Genomic DNA, 14904 nt, shown 5'->3' with positions numbered 1-14904 from the left:
AGACAGGCTGCTGAATAAAACAGGGCTTTACACAAACATAGTCCTAAGAGCTGTAGAGACTCTGTTTACATATCTCTAGACATCTTTTTCAGCTCTGGTACTGTTATTTTTTTCCAAACACCAGTTGCCATGCACTCAGTTTTGTTTTTAGTTGTATTTATATCACAAAATGTTGCTGAGATCATCCCAGACATAAAGCTTAGGGACCACCAGACCTAAACCTTAAATCTCTGGCTTTCGATTGTCTAACAACGCTAAAGGCATGTTCTTCGTGCTAGAGAAACAGCAGACTTACATGCTCAGTTAAAAAGGAAAGTTTTAGTATACAGTATGTTATTGTTCAGACACCATGTATTTTCATTACTGGAAAACAATAAAATAAAAGGCCATCACAGTATCTAGCTCCCCAGCTTACTCCTTACTTGCAACATGTTTCCTCACGCTGCTCCTTCTGGAATTAGATGTGACACCCTATGCAGTGCCCTATTAGGACCGTTGTCAGTTGGACAAAGTATTGATATTGCACCTTGACAGTAGCAAAAACATAAAGCCAACAACAATTTCAGGAGTATTATCCACACTCTTCTACATTTTCCTCTTTCAGCTGTTTTCACTCTATTTTAATTGTAAGGACGTGTAAAATAAAGTAGGCTGGGGTTCACCAGAATTAACAAGTTAATAGCATTCATATGCTAGGAGGGCTTATTTTCCTCGAAGCAAATTAGTCTGAACATTAGTTAAGGTACTCAGACAAGTATAGCGAAAGTTTGACTAGAACAGTCTATTCTGGAGAGGTTTGCAACAAAATGTGAAGATTTAATAATACATTGTACTTAGATGTCAGAAGCACCTTTCATCCAAGATCACAAATGCGGTACCAGTAAAAAAAATAAGTCTCACAAGTCCTTTGTAAGACACATCATAATAACCATTGTATGTTTTTACTGTTGGACATACCAATTCACTTCAAGTCACAGAAGAGCGTGGTAGCAGAGGAAGGAAAAGATATTTAGGGTTCAGTCCCAAGTCTTCCACTGTAACCATTGTCAAAACTGTCATACTGGCAGTGGGATTCTTTGGTAACAGGACAATCATGCCTTTGAATTTTATATCTCCAACAGTATAATACTGCATAAAGAAATTAATTAAAATGCATATTTTATGGGACTTCAAAAGTTGTATTTTAAATTCTCAAATATTCCAGAATGCCTAGATTCTGATTAGCTCCCTCCTCTATGGCGGTGTTACACTGCATATTCTCAGCTTTCAGTGAAAAATATAATGATCCCAACTGTTATGGTTGGAAAGATAATTTTTAAATCATTTCACTCCTGGAGGTACAGACAGCCTGACACATTAGCTGTCTGAGAAGTGTGAGCTGCCTTACCAAACCGAAGCTGGAAAGTCAGCTTAAATATATAAGTATCAAGATTTTTTATTTAACTCTTTCAGTGACTGTCAGAGTACCTGTAAAAGGTAGGACATTGAGTAAACCACCCCAAACCTATTATCATCATTAAATGACTGATTGCTAGTGTCTATCAAGAGCCAATAATAAGCCACAAGCATTAATCCCAGTTATAGGCTTGTATAAAGTATGGCACGTTTATAGATTCAGTGCAGATTTGGACATTGTCTTACCAAAAATAGTATTTCACGCCTTAATGGTCAATGTTTTTTAAGTAGTCACATTAAATTGAGAGGATTTTGGCACTAAGTGTATCGATGGGAAAGAGGCATCTCCAAAAACAGTAGGGACACCAAAACATCACAAAATCACAGACTGGTTGAGGTTGGAAGGGATCATCTAGTCCAACCTCCTGCCGAACAGGGTCACCTACAGCACATTGCATGGGATCACATCCAGATGGGTTTTGAGTTTCTCCAGAGAAGGAGACTCCACCACCTCTCTGGGCAACCTGGTTTTTGCTGTAAGGGTGACAGCACTGGAAGTCTTTCCTTATATTTGTCTGGAACTTCCTGTGCCTCAATTTGTGCCCGTTGCCTCGTCCTGTTGCTGGGCACCACTGAAAAGAGAGTCTGGCACCATTCTCTTCACACCCTCCTTCAGATATTCACATACATTGATAAGATCCCCTCTCAGTCATCTCCAAGTGAAATAAGCCCAGCCCTCTCAGCCTCTCCTCATGTGACAGATGCTCCAGCCCCCTAATCATCTTAGCAGGCCTCTGCTGGACTCACTCCAGTAGCTCCAGATCCCTCTTGTACTGGGGAGCCCAGAACTGGACACAGTACTCCAGGTGTGGCCTCACCAGCACTGGGTAGAGGGGCAGGATCACCTCCCTTTGACTGTTGGCAACACTCTTCCCAGGTCCTTCTGCACAGAGCTGCTTTCCAGCAGGTCAGCTCCAGCCTATAATGGTGCATGGGGTTATTCCATGCAGGACCCTGCACTTGCCTTTGTTGAACGCCGTGAGGTTCCTCTCTGCCCAGCTCTCCGGCCTGTCCAGGTCTCTCTGAATGGCAGCACGGCCCTCTGGTGGATCAGCTACTCCTCCCGGTTTTGTGTCATCAGCAAGTTTGCTAAGAGCACGCTCTGTCCTTCAGCCAGGTCAACTTCAACTGTGAACTTCCATGAAAAGTGGTTTCAAGGATGGTGGCTAAAATCACAACACCCCATCTCAGCAGCTGTGACGATCCATAAATCCAGGTCACTGGAGCCCTTTTGCAATGCCCATTTCCAGGTATCGGAAGGGAAGCGGCACAGTTTAGGCAGTGGTGATGCAGGGGTCTGTGAGGAAGGAATACGTTTTGGATGACCTGCATTAGCCACACAGACAGCAGAACATGCAGAGAGAAGACAGCTGAAAAAGAACTACATTCTGGTTTGTCCTCTACATTTGCAATTGTCATAGCTTGTTAATAAAAGGATCCAGATTTTAATTAAGCTGAAAGTGGTGTAGCATTTCAGGCAGAGCAGCATCAACTCCCCAGATCTTGCTGCAGAACACAAGTCTTCTTAATTCTGGATACATTGGACCTTTATTAAATGTCACAGAAGTAAACCTAGCTTGGAGACATGGAGAGCTACTTCTATGTCCAGTTTTTTACTTAATTAAAATGTAATTGTACCAGCAGAAATTCTAATATGACGTGTAATTTAAAAACATTACATTCTGTATTAATTCACCCTTCATTAAAATTTCAACAAAAAATAGAAAACAGCACTCCTGAAAAGATCAAGAAGGAGAGAGATTGCAGAAGGCCCTCCGTGAAACTGACACATTTATGCAAGGGGATTGCTGATCAGTTGAGAGGGAAAGCTGTGGAAGAGAACCTTTCTGCAATATTTTTCTTTCACAGCCTGGTAGAGCTGCTAGAAGGAATTCCTGGTGGGAGTGATGCTGACCATAGCTGAGAAGCAGCAAGCTTTTAGTTACATGCTTATCCCCTGAGTCACTGCATGGCAGCCTTTCACCTTACTGCCTTGCCCCAGCGTACATCCTTATAAAGAAAGAAGCGGTACTTCAGTATATCATCAATATCAGCATGGCATTAAGATGATCAGTCACAGGCTTGTTGTGCACTACCTTCCTCTTCCAGACTAGCACAACTAATCTTTTTCTCTAAACACACTTCATTTAACATGATATAAAAAGAAAATTTTAGCTTGTAGAAATGCTGCATTGGTTATCAGAATGAGTGTGCATGGGTGAGGACAGGAGCGATAGATAAGAAGAAAAAAGCAAAATATGTTTGTTTTTTAAGGACATTAGTGCTGATAACTTAACAGTCAGGTTATTAGAAGCCAAGGTGTAGAATACCATTTTTATGCAAGGAGGAAAAACAAACAAACAAAAAAAAAGGCAAGAAAAAAATGTTTGAATTTAGCAGGGCAGTTAGTGACCTGCAGCAAGTTCTAATATTCACAAATAAGCACAGGTCAAGACTGTATACTACCCATCTTTGAATTAGAGACAGCAGCTGAAGCTGCAGCCACCACACAATGCAGGCTTGTGGTAGAGGCAGCACCCTCCCAGAGCAAACAACCAGCCAGGCTTGGGGAGCCGTGGTGCCACAGGCGAGACCGCGGCCCTGCTGTGGTGAACTCAGTCCAGGCTCCAGGGGATGCTGCCTTCCCACTCCTGCTGCCCCTGCAGCATGTCAGGCTTTCTTCATCTCAGGTTTATTTCAACGTTTTACCAAATGCAGTTCTCTTATCCCTCAACAAGCTGCAACAATGCACATCACAAGTCTTGGAAATGCAGGAAGTGGCATTTACTGGTAGCATACATCAGGTCGTGCCCTATTTCTTTGAGCATCATTTATTCCAGCTTCCATAATACCTTACAATAAACTGAACTTTTTTTTTCTTTAACTGTAAAAGGATGGAAATCTTTTAATGATTGTCAAGATGAGCATCTCATTATTGAATCTAGAGCCAATTCACCGTGGAGAGTTTTTGTTTAAAAGGCAGCTCGTTCAAGCCAGGCTGTGGTTCATCCTTTGAGACACCCAGCTCGCAGACTACTGCTCCTTCCTTTAAGTAGCAGTAACTTTGCCATCTGCCTCTAGCAATTCTTTGGGATGTCACACATCAAAACACAGCTTTTCTTCGTTCATCCTAATAGGTAGCAAAGAGTTCAGAGTTTTTAGGTTCAGAGGCTGATGTGGTCTTGTTTTGACCCTTCTCAACACAGTGAATGCCCTGCAGTGCTCTGCGCTGGAGTGCAGCAATCGCAGCAGAATTCTCATCAATCTCATGGAGAGAGTCAGCACATCTGAGCTGTACCATAGCTTAAGAGCACTGCCCCTGTACCTTAAAATCTGATGTTGCAGCCCATTTGCTGCAATGGTAGATGCCTCAATAGCTGCAGTTAGTCTTGCTGAATATTCAGCAGCAGCTTTGTGTTCCTCATTACTGCCAGCTCTAAGTTTATTGGCAGCATTTAATATCTTTTAATTAAAAGCAAGCAGAAGTAACAGTATACCTTAACCAAATGTTATAAATAAAAACGGCTTGTTTTTCTTTTCTGCTTGGAACGAGAAAGCCATTACCATCGCTATGGCATGGCAAGAAGTGCATTTTCTGTCTGTTTCTGTTTCTGGTTTGGATGCAGAACTTGCCAGAGTGACAGACAGCATTGCACGTTCAAGCCTGCGTGGCCAGCAGCTCTGTGCTTCCCCGGGTTCAGAAAATTCAGCTACTGCTGGATGCTAATTCTATGCAATAGATAATAATAATGCTTTGGTTTTATTTAAAATGCTGTTTTTTCTTCCTACACCTAGCACTTGACAGAGGTACATATCATTACCATCATTTTGTAGATCAAGAAGTTGCGACAGGGTAAGCTATTGTGACTGGTCTACTGTCACAGTGCTGAGGTTTGAAGAGCATGGCTTTTCTTGGACTGATTCAAACTCCTTGAAGTCAAAATCAAAAGAATGAAAGATGTGTTTTCTTCACTGGGAGATTTTTCACTGGCCTGCCACTTTGATGTATGACAAAACTTGTATCAGACAGAAGGATAAGAAATGAGAAGGTAAATGAATCACAGAACCATCTAGGTTGGAAGAGACCTCCAAGATCACCGAGTCCAACCTCTGACCTAACGCTAACAAATCTTCCACTAAACCATATCCCTAAGCTCTACACCTAAACGTCTTTTAAAGACCTCCAGGGATGGTGACTCAACCACTTCCCTGGGCAGCCTATTCCAGTGACTAACAACCCATTCAGTAAAGAAGTTCTTCCTAATATCCAACCTAAACCTCCCCTGGCGCAACTTCAGCCCATTCCCCCTCGTCCTGTCACCAGGCACGTGGGAGAATAGACCAACCCCCACCTCGCCACAGCCTCCTTTCAGGTACCTGTAGAGTGCAATAAGGTCGCCCCTGAGCCTCCTCTTCTCCAGGCTAAACAGTCCCAGCTCCCTCAGCCACTCCTCATAAGACTTGTTCTCCAGACCCTTCACCAGCTTCGTTGCCCTTCTCTGGACTCGCCCAAGCACCTCCATGTCCTTCTTGTAGCAAGGGGCCCAAAACTGAACGCAGTACTCGAGGTGCAGCCTCACCAGAGCCGAGTACAGGGGGACAGTCACCTCCCTGGACCTGCTGGCCACGCTGTTTCTTATGCAAGCCAGGATGCTGCTGGCCTTCTTGGCTGCCTGAGCACACTGCTGGCTCATATTCAGCCAACTCTCAACCAAAACTCCCAGGAAATATATGAAAGTATAAGAAAAAGTATTATGAAGTGAAGCAAAATGTGAATAACAAACAAAAAGTGACTATAGATTTACAAATGAGGTAAGAGAGCTCTAAGGACGCCACATCATCTGTCTTAGACAATTTCTGCCATCCAACTTAGGTGCGATGAAGCATTTCACCCCTCAGCTACTGTTGGCCTCATCCAAAACAGTGGAGAGCTGCACACCCCTTTCCCTCATCCATCATGTTATGAAAAATGCTGCCCATCATGGGAAAGGCACATCTGGTTATGTAACAGGGCACGCATGGGGTCCGAGTTACACGACCAGTCACGCAACAACAGATGCCAGGAAGAAAGGATAGCAACTAATAAGCAAGGTCAGTTGCTCTGGAAGACCCCAAGACAGCGATTTCCCTGCTTTTTAAAAGTTAGGAGCATAAGTTTCTTTCTTCTAAAGTAGGTTAAAAAAGGGGGGGGGCGGCCGACACACGACACGACAATCTATGTTATACATCTAATGTTAGATGATTTGCTATTAACTACAGAGTGCAAAAATACACCTGTAAAACTCTGCTTGTTCTGCAATCACGTTAGTCATTTTGATTTACACACAAGCTGCTTAAGGTTAGACGTGCTTCATCTGCTGCGCACTAGCCATTCAGACAGCAAACGTTTGGGGCCATTTCCACAGTTTCTTACTTTTAAGGAATCTCAGCTGCAAGCAATGGATAGAGAGCATAAATCACTGGAGAGCCAGCTGATCCCTGCTGAGCTCCATGCCGAGCATCCTGTGGTGCCATTGGCCTGCTCTGGTTTGTGCCATCCAGCAAAGAGCACGGGGCCCAAAAACACAGCCTACAGCCTGCCAGATACACGACCACCTCCGGGTCGGCTGAACAGCTGGGTTACTCTCACAGTAGGGCTCAAATATCACAACCACAGACATTATTGCTAAATAGTCAACTAAATGGCATTTGCGGTGCAAAGTAGCTGATGGTTACTGCTTCAGAGCTGTATATTGTTGCATGAATAGAAACCAAAACTACTCTTTATGATAAAGCTAATGGTGTACAGTTTGTAAGTTAGTTATAACAACACCTCAAGCAGCTCTACGAAACTTAATTTAATATTCCAACTCATTAAAAATCTTATTATAGAAACCACTTACAGGCTTTATAAACACATTTTTGTACTATTAGAGAAGGATCTTAATAAAGAACAGTTTGAATGCAAAAATGCACGTGTAAAGCAAATTGCTTATAGTAAAACTAGCTAAATGAAATTTGCTGTCAGCAAACCTCCCGACTAGTTTCTTCATCTGTGTTACAAATGTGCTATGTTTTTATGTATGTAGACCTTTTTCTAATCGAAAGAGCGAACCAGAGAATTCCAGCAACTGAGATAATGGTGTTAGCATTGGCCATAATGATGCTCTATGAACCAAAATATCCCGGAGCAGTCAATGATGAGCACACACAGTTGATTATGACAATGGATGCAACTCCCATCCCCAGATATTTCTCTCTTTTAAGCTATACCAATTCCTCAACAGTAAAAATGAGAAACAATATTGAATCTTTGGAAAAGTCTCTTGTAGAAAACCCATTTGGATCTACTTATAACAGTATTTGTTATGTTTAGCTACTAAATAAGCCACGGCTTTATTATTTTTATTTGTTGCCAGCATACTGTGACATTGCATGGTGATATACCAGTAAAATTATTCATTAAAAATTACCTGAAAGCGAACATGTTTCATCTATGTAGCTGATTTTTAAATGAGGCAATAGACTAACAGTGAATTAATGATTGCTTTGTCATCAGAATAGAAACCAGTAACATTTTGCATCAGAAATGCCATATTCCTCACCGGCATTACAGTTGTTGCTATTCCTACTATGTAAATTTTAGAAACCTGTAATATTTACATCTGATATAACATATTTTCATCCTTTTGTTTTAAGTTTTGTGCACTAACAGGCTGAAATAGGTATCATTTCAAACCTTTGTGAATAACAAAATGTGTTGTTTATAATAACACTTTAAATGTTGATCTGCAGATCCCTGTCTTAATGAATTAGTAGCGTTTTCTACATGCAAAATTAATGCAAAAGGTCAGCTTATTATACAAACTACTGTGACGTGAGAGAATTAATTTTGTTTTTCTGCTGAAACCGCATGCAGTCACAGAGGTTTATATGGAGAAATATTACTAAGTTCTGCTCACTGACACACCACAAAATACAAAAAACGAGATAAGAAGCGCAGGTCACTGAAATTACTCTTACACGCAGTCAGATTGTTTTTCAAAACAAGCTTTTCAGATTCTTTGACAGCAGACCTATAGCTGCAGCTAATACTCCATTTCTGCTTTCTCTTTCTCACACCTCTCTGCAGAAGTACTCTTGTGAGCCTGATGGAGCCAAATCACGCTCCGTATGGGCCACAGACAGCCTCTCTCCACGAGGCAGGATCCAAACCAGTATTTCACACTTAGCTGTGGTCAGGCCACCTGGGCCAGAGAAAGGGGGGGAAGACCTGCTTCTAGCTGTCTTCTGTGGTAGAAGAGGGGGCATGAAGAGATGGGAAAGGCTGGGAAATGATGAGGAGTCAGAAACATGGGGCACAGGATAGATCAGTAAAGTTATTAATATGACATTAATTATGAAAACACTGACCCAGGCAGCCAGACCTGCTAAAGAGGCTTTGCAGGGAGAAACCAGGAATCCATGGCCCCTCATACGAGGGTCACAGCCCACACGCATTAGTACCCTCCTTACCTTCCTCCCTTTTCCCCAGTGCTCACCAACAAGCTGTGGGCATATGGGACTTTGCCTGGTCTTATTGTCCTCATCTCTCTCACACACATCTGGCCCCATTCTGCCCTTCCAGCCAGAAATCACTTCCAAATGGTCCTGGTGGAAACAGACCCCCAGAGAAGCAGCCTAGCTTGAGCAACCAAGTAGAAAGTAGCAAACGCAGTCCTTAGGGTCCTCACCTGTGTGACTAACAGTGAATCCACACTCAGAGCAAAGTTCACAGTTAGCTTTCTTCCTCATCACCATGCCTGTGGAGAAGCGGTCAGCAGGTGGTTGTCCCCACCTTCTTGCATCCCATTGAGCTCTTCAGCCAGGAGCCCTCTTGCATCTTGTAAGAGAATGAGGAGCTGTAGTAGACATTACTGCTAACTTCTGGAGGTTTTCTGCAAGGAGAAAAAGTAATTGATGCAATGGAGAATGTGAGGAGCCAAGCAGCCTGGAGATTTCTGCTGGCCCCAAGGTGTCATTGTCACTTCTCCATGCTAACCCAAACACCCCAGGAAAGCACTTCAATAGTATTTAGCTGCAGTCCGTGCCTGGCGGTGCTTTACATAGTTTGTAAGAAATAAGTCCAGTCCTATGTAGCTATGTCCTCCCTTTGGCCTTTTCTAAGCTTTCCAGGTCTGTACCACTTCTGCTTTTCCTGGACACTCCTCAGAGGTCTGACCTCTGAGGGTTGGAGGGGAAGACATGGGTATGGCACTAACAACAGAAAAACTTACCTTCCTTGCGGAAAATGCACATTTTGAAGTCCAGCAGGGATGAACTTCCTGCATCGTGCCTGTAACCCTGTACACCGGAGGAAAGGAAGGGGGAAGGATTTGCTCTAGCATGAATAAAACCTTCAGTACTGTTTGCCTGAGATTTTTTTGCAGTAATGTTTTTTTGTTTTTTTTTTGGGGGGGGGGGGGGGGGGCGCCCGGTGGCTTTTTTGTTGTTGTTTTTAAACAAACTATGGGAAGTCAGTATTGTATTTCATCCTCTATTGCATTTGCTCAAGACCCTTTCATTTATCGCAGAAATAGGTCTTACATTTAGAAGTATGGAAGACACATAAAAAAAGATTTATTTTTTTCTCTTTTCAATACCTATTCCATTGATGCTGCCCTTGTGGGCTTTCTATTGCTGTACCTCACTCCCAATGCAAATGTCATCATCAGGTAAAAATAAACCTTAAGACTACCTAAAAGACTACCTAACAAAGTAGCTTTGTTTGCCTTTAGCAATTTAATATATCTTCAGCATAGAAAGTTTGCCCGCATGTGGATGAAAAAGCTTTGGTGCATCTGTATGCGCTCCTGATCTGACTTTTCTCTCCTCTGGGCCCATGGGCTGAACTGATTTAAAGGTGCCTGATCATCTTCTAAGTACATAGCCACAAAGTTCAGCTGGTGCTTTGTGATTAAATCTTCCCTCAAAAGCCAGAAAGCTGAAGTGGCAGCACTAAGCCTACAACCAAAGTGCCTTTAGCAGTTCCTTTGTGTGGCATCTGTCAATACAAAATCCAAGAAACGAAATCCAAAGAAAAATATAATATAATTATGAATATGCTCATGCATTTCTGTAAATGCTTGATATTTAATCAAAATAAAAAATACTCATTCCTTACCAGGACTTACTGATGTGAGCCAGAAGAAGATTGAAATGTTGGTGGTTTTTTTTGTTGTTGTTGTTTGCTTTTTTTTCAAGCCACAGATGTTACCTTATCTCAGGGAAATGACAGCAGGTTCTGAGGCAGAATATTGAACTTTTCTACTGTGTCTGCTGTGCCATCAAATAGGTTGTTGTGATCCTGGTTCTTACTGCGACGTGCCAACAAAACTAATTTTATATAACTTCTTGGAGTTCCATAGGAGGATGCTATTCACTGTTAATGTATTTTGGTTCATACAGAAAGAAAGTGTGATAGGTGACAGTATATCACCTTGTTATTTTTAGTCCAAGTACATAATTTATGTTATTAACTGTTACTGGGGCTCCACGACTGATTCACAACTGTGATAGTGACACAAATCAAGTTAGAAAAAGAACATTAGCATTACAATCTGTACAAACTATGAACCAGAAAATTCAGATTCAATTTGGGGGGATGAGAGAAGGGTGGAGATGCTTCACCTGCTCCTAATAATGTCATGAGTGCTACACAACCAAATACGTTAGATAAGGATTTCCTCTTTTAAAGACAAGCATAAATGAAGAGGACCAGTGCTCTGATGAGGCAGAATTACATAGCTCTGCTGAAATAATAGAGCTACAATGATCCAGCAGGGTATCTGGAGACCGTTTAAAGATACTGCTTCCATGAAATTTGGCTGGACCAGTCAAATCAGCAAGACGAGATAGAGCTGGCAAATAATCAGAAAACCAAAATTTTGCCTGTCAAAATTCAAAACTTCCTTTTTTTTTTTTTTTTTTTTTTTTTTTCTAAAAAGCAAAGGATGGACAGCTGGGCTCTATATGCTTCTCCTTTATTTTAGCCATTTAAATAGCCAACCAGTTGCCTTACTATTACTGCATCCTGCTGTGCCAGTTATTATTTATTTTTTTTATGACAGGTATATTAAATATTGGGGATTGGGTTTTATTTACTGCTCTCACTTTCTGTAATCCAATCAAATGAGACTTCTCAACTGCTCTTAAATAAAAGTAAATAATATTTCCTAAATCATTAGTAGACAAATCCTCAGTGTTCATTGTTAGATCTAAGCTAGAAGGTATTTTATGTGACCACAAGCAGATCACTGTCAACAGATGTTACATCACAAAACACCTTTAAGCATATCTCTATAGATAGTGTATACAAATATCACATTTTTTGAAATGGAAAATAAACCCTAGAATAAAATCCTACCATCCAATCCAAGTAACATATTCTAGGTATGTGGATGAAATGATGCACTAAGAGGGCTATAATGTATAATTAATAATTACCACATTTCTCTCCTCAAAATCATGCTCATTCCCATGAAGTCAGACCTATTGCCTGATGAAGCCACTGTTCTGCTAGAAAAAAAAAAAAAATAAAAAAATAAAAGATGCAAAGTATACTAAACAGTAATGAATAACTTAAAGTCGTGCTTTGCATATCCATAATGCTCTGATTCCAAGGACTTCAGATCATGCTTCATAAACTTTAATTGAGCTGCCTATCTCCCTATGACATAGGAAAAGATTACTTCCTGTGTTTTATAGCAAGATGATAGCACAGAGGAATAGAGGCAAATCCTGCCCTCAAGCAAATGGCCACAGAGAGTCTCCTCATTGCCTTACCAGTACAGTGCGGCTCTGCAAGCACTACTCTGAATTTATTTTACAGGTAAGGAACAGAGGAGGATGCTCCAGCTGTCAGTGATAAGGAGCCTTGCTGTTCCTCGAGGGTGTCTGAGGAAGCAGGCAGGATCCTCATGAAGCAGGGAAGGGCTTCTCTCCTGCACTGCCAGCTGGCAGCACCCACACAGGGTTAGCAGCTGCCTCAGGAGCTCTGCAGGCTGAAGGCTGGGATTTTTTTTCCCTGCTCCTCTCTATATGTTACCAGCCAGCACACTGGCAGCTGCAAATGTACCCCTGGCAACTTAAAATACAATGGAAATGGGGATTTTTAAGTTCTCCACGACACGAGTGAAATAAGGAGTATGCACAGAAGCTAATTCTACTGTCTCTTGAAATGATGGTTTCTGGGATGAGCCAAAAATTACAACTTTTCTTTTACATAGCTTCAGATTTCACTTGTCTTCAGTGGTTTCAAAGACTGTAGCATAAGCACAAGCAAACAACACATTCATGGTCTTCCAGTTTTCTAGGTTAACTCACTAACGTTGCTCTTATTGTCGTATTTGTTCTCATCTCTGCTTTGCCTTATCTCCTGGCGAACTACAGACACCCATTCCAAAGTACTTTTGCACATGCAGGATGAAAGAGAGCAACAGACACCACATGAGAAATACAGACATTGCAGGTAGAGAAGTCATTCACAAAAAATAAAAAATAAAAAATAAAAAATTGCACAATCACCTGCTGACAAGGCTACCTACTTAGAAACACGTGAAGTCGAGGTATAAACCCACTGTATCTAAGTTTAACAAGTGACTTTGCAATTTTTGGTCACCCTCCCCACTGCTGTCCCAGACAGCGTTACCAGCTGTTTCCACTTTGTGAATAACCTGGTTATTCACATGGAGGACAGGGCAAGGCCGGACATGAAGCAGGATGCCCGAATCATCATCCACCACTCAAATTTCAGTACCACATAAGCTGAGCTGAGCACTGTGCAAATAAAAAGATGATCCTTCACCACAGGATGACAAAAAGTGCCCCAAAGAAACAAGGAACAGCTCCACTGTGATAACAGCATTGCTCTATTTAAGCCGAGGCTTAAGTCTCAAACAGAGTAATCAAGAGTAATAAGATGTGATAAACAGCAGGGCACAAAGCACTTTGCTGGGGAAAAATGGGTGAATTTGATCCATAGTTATTCTCGAGGCATACAACTAAGAGTGGTTTTAGCATTGCCTCTCACAGAAAGTCATTTAAAAACATTTTCTACTAAATTAATACTGTATTTGTTTCTTAGTAAATGCTTTACGTTGTATTTCTGTTTCTAAACTTGTGGCACTACAACCTTGCTTTTCCAGCAAGTTCTTCTGTTTCCTTTTGGTTAAGCTATGGAGAGGCAAAAGGTCCCCGAATCACCAGAAGAAATCACCTGCCCTTCTGGTACTGCTCACCACAAAACCAACTCCTTCCCAGGCCTCTGCTCATTAACAGATGAATGATTAATACGATCGCCAAGATACTTGGAGCCTGTCCCCAGGCACGGCTGCTCCTAGTGCCCCCCGCCAAGCCCCACAGCACGCAGCCGCAGGAGCCCGTGGGCTGCTGCTGGCTTCCCCCCACAGCACCAGTGCCTGCTACCTACAGGCCTGTAGGCCACGAGCCCGGCCCGCAGCCACGTGTCGCTCCCGGGAGCTGCTGCATCGGGGGTGAATAAACTGAAATTCTGAGGGGAGTGTTGCCACAACAGAAATAGCAGCAAGCAGCGTGTTTTTGTGTGGTACAGTTATAACCAGTAGTGTCCCCAAATTGCTGTGTGACAGCCAGGGGCTAGCCTCCCCACACAGACGATTTAGAAAAGGCTCCTGGACGTGCATAAATTTACAGCATCTGCCCACTGCTAAGGAAGAGTTACATTTGAAGCTGGCTTTCTTAGGATTCTTGTTTAGCTGTTTATTCTGCCATTATTGGAGATCAATACCTCTTCAAAGGGAAGATTTTTATGAATGACTGCAGTAATATTTTAACTCCAAAGAAATTACTTAGAATTCCAATTTGTCCCCAATTCTCCCGAGTACCCCAAGGTCACGTCCTGTCAGGGCAGAGCAATACCTTTGACTGAATCTGTCTGAAAAAGGAGAAGGCAGGGCAGCAGGTCAGGTATGCTCTCCAGGTTACTCCTGTTTATTATGGCAGAAGGCTTCGTAACCTGGGGAAATGGGCTTTTGTTGTTCCCGCTGATCTCATTTTCTTGGCATGTGCATGCTAAGCAGGAGAGCAGATGAACTCTTGAGAAACAAAGGCACTTTTTTAATGCAAATGCTTCTAGTAACTCAGAATAAAGAAATATGGAAAGTATAGGCTATATAAGCAGAATTGTTTTGACACAAAGAAATGTTTAGCATGACTTTCCATAAAGCAGCTGCGGCTCTGTGAAGTCAGCAGAACTGTAAAGTGACAACATCCAGTGTTTATTGTTTATAATTAGTGATTTCTCTCCGCACTTCAACTTCAGTGTCCATATTACTGTGTACAAACCCAGCACAATTATCCTCATTTATGGATAGTTGGAAAACTATCTTCTCCCAGAGATTATAGTCCAAAACGATTGTGTGTGTATGTGTATATTCAAAGGTAATAACATTG

The 14904-nt window shown here is 42.0% G+C and overlaps 1 long non-coding RNA gene across 1 annotated transcript; it reads right to left on the bottom strand.

The window, feature by feature from the left end:
- Positions 1-2412: 2412 nt before the first annotated feature.
- LOC118170965 lies at positions 2413-12883 on the bottom strand. Its single transcript, XR_004752971.1, has 5 exons — positions 12803-12883; positions 11920-11991; positions 10598-11333; positions 9168-9371; positions 2413-3465 (listed from the first exon to the last, which is right to left on the bottom strand). It is a non-coding gene; the product is annotated as an uncharacterized LOC118170965 (long non-coding RNA).
- Positions 12884-14904: the final 2021 nt, after the last annotated feature.

The sequence above is a fragment of the Oxyura jamaicensis genome, chromosome 8 (genome assembly GCF_011077185.1).
Source record: "Oxyura jamaicensis isolate SHBP4307 breed ruddy duck chromosome 8, BPBGC_Ojam_1.0, whole genome shotgun sequence".
NCBI classification, from domain to species: Eukaryota; Metazoa; Chordata; class Aves; order Anseriformes; family Anatidae; genus Oxyura; species Oxyura jamaicensis.
This window is presented reverse-complemented; position numbering and strand designations above follow the sequence as displayed.